The sequence below is a fragment of the Arachis hypogaea genome, chromosome 15 (assembly GCF_003086295.3).
Source record: "Arachis hypogaea cultivar Tifrunner chromosome 15, arahy.Tifrunner.gnm2.J5K5, whole genome shotgun sequence".
NCBI lineage: Eukaryota > Viridiplantae > Streptophyta > Magnoliopsida > Fabales > Fabaceae > Arachis > Arachis hypogaea.
Genome location: NC_092050.1, coordinates 127,865,021 through 127,870,973, shown reverse-complemented (window position 1 = coordinate 127,870,973; position 5,953 = coordinate 127,865,021).

The window sequence follows — 5,953 nt, the reverse complement described above, 5'->3', positions numbered from 1 at the left end:
TTCCCCGGGAAACTGAAATCCCGGTGGAGGGGACCATACGTGATTACAAGTGTATCACCATATGGTTATGTGGAGCTTCAAGATATTGATTCTGTTAAGAAGTTCATTGTCAATGGACAGAGAATCAAGCATTATCTAGAAGGCAACATTGAGCAAGAATGCTCAAGGCTGAAGCTAGATTAAAAGCTCAGCAAGGTCCAGCTAAGGACATTAAAGAAGCGCTTGTTGGGAGGCAACCCAATTTTTATTTACTTTCATGGTTTTTCATGTTTTATTAGGTTCATGATCATGTGGAGTCACAAAATAAATATTAAAAATTGAAAACAGAATCAAAAACAGCAGAAGAAAAATCACACCCTGGAGGAAGCACGTGTCTGGCGTTCAACGCCAGAACAGAGCATGGTTCTGGCGCTGAACGCCCAAAATGGGCAACATCCTGGCGCTGAACGCCCAGAACAAGCATGGTTCTGGCGTTCAACGCCAGAAATGGCTAGTAAATGGGCGTTGAACACCCAAAATGGGCACCAACCTGGCGCTGAACGCCCAGAGTTGTGTGCAAGGGCATTTTGCATGCCCAAATTGGTGCAGGGATGTAAATGCCTTGACACCTCAAGATCTGTGGACCTCACAGGATCATTTCAAGATCTGTGGACCCCACAGGATCCCCACCTTCCCTCCTCATAATCCTAGTTTTTTCTTTCCACATCTTCTTTTTCATCTATTCCCTCTTCTTTTGCTCGAGGGCGAGCAACATTCTAAGTTTGGTGTGGTAAAACAATTATGTGAAGGATCTATAGCTCAGTGGTAGAACATGTGGCTGCAAATCAAGAGATACCTCAGGGGATGCACTTCCCTCCACATAATTATTGGAAGCAACTGAGGATAGAAATACCAAAAATCACTAGGAATCAAGCCACAAAGGCAAGGAAGAGACATAAAAGAGCTCAAGAACATCATTGGTGCCTCAAGAAGGAAATGCCATCATCACTAAGGTGGACTCGTTCCTTGTTCTTACTTTCTCTGTTTTTCGTTTTCTCTATGTTAAGTGCTTATCTATGTTTGTGTCTTCATTACATGATCATTAGCAGTAATTAGTGTCTAGTTTGATTTTATCCCCAATTAAGTTATAGTCTATTTTTCTCATCATCAGCAAACATGAATAAAATAGTAGATCTTTTGAATAAGAGGCAATAAAATTTCGAGTTTTTAATAAGAAAAATTCTAATTAGTAACATGTGGTGGCAACGCTTTCTGTCTTCTGAATGAATGCTTGAACAGTGCATATGTCTTTTGAATTTGTTGTTTAAGACTGTTAAATATGTTGGCTCTTGAAAGAATGAAGAACATGAGACATGTTATTGATAATCTGAAAAATCATAAAAAATGATTCTTGAAGCAAGAAAAAGCAGCAAAGAACAAAGCTTGCAGAAAAAAAAAAAAGAAAAAAAGGGGCGAAAAAAGAATAGAAAAAAAAAATATAATAATAGAAAGAAAAAGAAAAAGCAAGCAGAAAAAGCCAATAACCCTTAAAACCAAAAGGCAAGGGCAAATAAAAAGGATCCCAAGGCTTTGAGCATCAGTGGATAGGAGGGCCTAAAGGAATAAAATCCTGGTCTAAGCGGCTAAACCAAGCTGTCCCTAACCATGTGCTTGTGGCGTGTAGGTGTCAAGTGAAAACTTGAAACTGAGCGGTTAAAGTCAAGGTCCAAAGCAAAAGAAGAGTGTGCTTAAGAACTCTGGACACCTCTAATTGGGGACTTTAGCAAAGCTGAGTCACAATCTGAAAAGGTTCACCCAGTTATGTGTCTGTGGCATTTATGTATCCGGTGGTAATACTGGAAAACAAAGTGCTTAGGGCCACAGCCAAGACTCATAAAGAAGCTGTGTTCAAGAATCATCACACTGAACTAGGAGAATCAATAGCACTATCTGAATTCTGAGTTCCTATAGATGCCAATCACTCTGAGCTTCAATGGATAAAGTGAGATGCCAAAACTGTTCGGAAGCAAAAAGCTACTAGCCCCGCTCATCTAATTAGAATCTGAGCTTCATGCAAAAGCCTCTGAGATATTATTGCTTCTCAACCTATTAGTCTTCTATTTTATTTGTCTAGTTGCTTGAGGACAAGCAACAGTTTAAGTTTGGTGTTGTGATGAGCGGATATTTTATACGCTTTTTGGGGATAATTTCATATAGTTTTGAGTATGTTTTAGTTAGTTTTTAGTCTATTTTTATTAGTTTTTAGGAAAAATTCATATTTCTGGACTTTACTATGAGTTGTGTGTTTTTCTGTAATTTCAGGTATTTTTCTGGCTGAAATTGAAGGAGCTGAGCAAAAATCTGATTCAGGCTGAAAAAGGACTGCTGATGCTGTTGGATTCTGACCTCCCTGCACTCAAAGTGGATTTTCTGGAGCTACAGAACTCGAAATGGCATGCTTCCAATTGCATTGGAAAGTAGACATCCAGGGCTTTTCAGCAATATATAATAGTCCATACTTTGCACAAGGATAGACGACGTAAACTGGTGTTCAACGCCAGTTCTCTGCCCAATTCTGGCGTCCAGCGCCAGAAAAGGATCAAAAGCTGGAGTTGAACGCCCAAACTGGCATAAAAACTGGCGTTCAACTCCACAAATGGCCTCTGCACGTGAATTGCTTAAGTCTCAGCCCAGCACATACCAAGTGGGCCCCAGAAGTGGATCTCTACATCATCCATCATAGTCTACTCATATTTTGTAACCCTAGGCTACTAGTTTAGTATTTAAACAACTTTTAGGGACTTATTTTGCATCTCATGACATTTCAGATCTAAACTTTGTATTCTCTGACGGCATGAGTCTCTAAACCCCATTGTTGGGGCTGAGGAGCTCTGCTGTGTCTCGATGAATTAATGCAAGTATTTCTGTTTTCCATTCAAACACGCTTGTTCCTATCTAAGATGTTCATTCGCGCTTAACTGTGATGAAGGTGATGATCCGTGACATTCATCACCTTCCTCAAACCATGAACGTGTGCCTGACAACCACCTCCGTTCTATATCCGATTGAATGAGTATCTCTGAGATCTCTTAATCAGAATCTCCGTGGTATAAGCTAGAACTCATGGTGGCATTCATGAGAATCCGGAAAGTCTAAACCTTGTCTGTGGTATTCCGAGTAGGATTCAAGGATTGAATGACTGTGACGAGCTTCAAACTCCTGAAGGCTGGGCGTTAGTGACAGATGCAAAAGGATAGTAAATCCTATTCCAACCGGATCGAGAACCAACCGGTGATTAGCCGTGCTGTGACAGAGCGCGTGAGCGTAGTTTTCACTGGAAGGATGGAAGGTAGCCATTGACAACGGTGATCTACCAACTCACAGCTTGCCATAGGAGGACGTGCGTGCGTGAATCAGAAGACAGAGGAAAGCAGAGATTCAGAAGACAAAGCATCTCCAAAACTCCAACATATTCTCCATTACTGCACAACAAGTAACCTTTAATTTATGCTCTCTTGGTTATTCACAATTCAACTGATAAACATAATTGACTTCCTGACTAAGATTTACAAGATAACCATAGATTGCTTCAAACCAACAATCTCCGTGGGATTCGACCCTTACTCACGTGAGGTATTACTTGGACGACCCAGTGCACTTGCTGGTTAGTGGTACGCGTTGTGGAAAGTGTGATTCACAATTCGTGCACCACATGGCAAGCTGTATGTTGGGCATCGCCGTTGTCAATGGCTACTTCCCGTCCTCTTAGTGAAAATGTTCCAAATGCGCTGTCACCGCACGGCTAATCATCTGTCGGTTCCCGATCAAGTTGAAATAGGATCCATTGATCCTTTTGTGTCTGTCACACGCCCAACACTCGCGAGTTTGAAGCTCGTCATAGTCATCCCTTCCCAGATCCTACTCAAAATACCACAGACAAGGTTTAGACTTTCTGGATCTCAGGAATGGCCACCAATAATTCTAGCCTATACCACGAAGGTTTTAATCTTAGATTAGAAACCCAAGAGATACTCATTCAAGCTTATTTGCATGTAGAATAGAAGTGGTTGTCAGGCACGCGTTCATAGGTGAGAATGGTGATGAGTGTCACGGATCATCACATTCATCATGTTGAAGAACGAATGGATATCTTAGAACAGAAATAGACTTGAGTTGAATAAAAAAACAATAGTACTTTGCATTAATTCATGAAGAATAGCAAAGCTCCACACCTTAATCTATGGTGTGTAGAAACTCCACCGTTGAAAATACATAAGTGAAAATAGTCTAAGCATGGCCGAATGGCCAGCCTCAAAGGTCTAAGGACTAAATGTCCAAAGATAAAAATACAATAGTAAAAGGTCCTATGTATAGATAACTAGTAGCCTAGGGTTACAGAAATAGGTAATTAATGCAGAGATCTTCTTCCGGGCCCACTTGGTGTGTGCTTGGGCTGAGCATTGAAGCTTTCACATGTAGAGATTTTTCTTGGAGTTAAATGCCATCTTTTGTGCCAGTTTGGGCGTTTAACTCCAGCTTTTATGCCAGTTCTGGCATTTTGACGCAAGAATTTCTATACTGACTTGGAACGCCGGTTTGGGCCATAAAATCTTGGGCAAAGTATGGACTATTATATATTGCTGGAAAGCCCAGGATATCTACTTTCCAACGCAATTGAGAGTGCGCCAATTGGGCTTCTGTAGCTCTAGAAAATCCACTTCGAGTGCAGGGAGGTCAGAATCCAACAGCATCTGCAGTCCTTTTTCAGCCTCTGAATCAGGTTTTTGCTCAGGTCCCTCAATTTCAGCCAGAAAATACCTGAAATCATAGAAAAATACACAAACTCATAGTAAAGTCCAGAAATGTGATTTTTATTTAAAAAATAATAAAAACATAATAAAAACTAACTAAAATATACTAAAAACATACTAAAAACAATGCCAAAAAGCGTATAAATTATCCGCTCATCACTGTCCTTGTAGGAATCAGTTCATTCTTTTTATTATGAACCACTATCATGCCTCCCTTCTTGGGAACATCTTGGACAGAGCTCACCCAGGGGTTGTCAGAAATGGGATAAATAATCCTAGCCTCCTATAATTTTGTGACTTCTTTTTGCACCACTTCTTTCATAGCTGGATTCAGTTGCCTTTGTGGTTGAACCACTGGTTTGGTGTCATCTTACAGCAGGATCTTGTGCATTGATCGGGTTGGGCTAATGCCCTTAAGGTCACTTATTGTCCACCCAAGAGATGTCTTGTGTGTCTTTAGCACTTGGATTAGTGCTTTTTCTTCCTGTGGTTCTAAGGCAGAGCTTATGATCACAGGATAAGTATCTCCATCTCCTAGAAATGCATATTTCAAGGATGATGGTAACGGCTTGAGCTCAAGTTTAGGAGGTTTATCCTTTTCCTTAGGAGTTTTCAAGGGCTCCTTTATTTTCTCTGGTTCCTCTAAATCAGGATGGGCACCATAAAAGATGTCGTCCAGCTCTTCTTCGAGTCTCTCAACGATATTCACTTCTTCCACTAGGGAATCAATCATATCAATACTCATGCACTCCTCTGGAGTGTCTGGATGCTGCATGGCTTTGACAGCATTTTGCACAAACTCATCCTCATTGACTCTCAGGGTTACTTCCCCTTTCTGAACATTAATGAGAGTCCGTCGTGTAGCTAGGAAGGTTTTTCCTAGAATGAGGGTTGCACTCTTGTGCTCGTCAATCTCCAGTACCACAAAATCTGTGGGGAAAGTAAAGGGTCCAACCCTGACAATCATGTCCTCAGTCACGCCTGATGGAAGCTTAACAGAGCCATCATCAAGTTGATGACATATGCGGGTAGGTTTAACTTCGTGAGTTAAACAGAGCCTCTTTATTAATGATGCAGGTATTAAGTTAATACTTGCTCCGAGATCACATAGGGCTGTCTTTGTGCACGCATCTCCTAAGGTGCATGGTATCATAAAGCTCCCA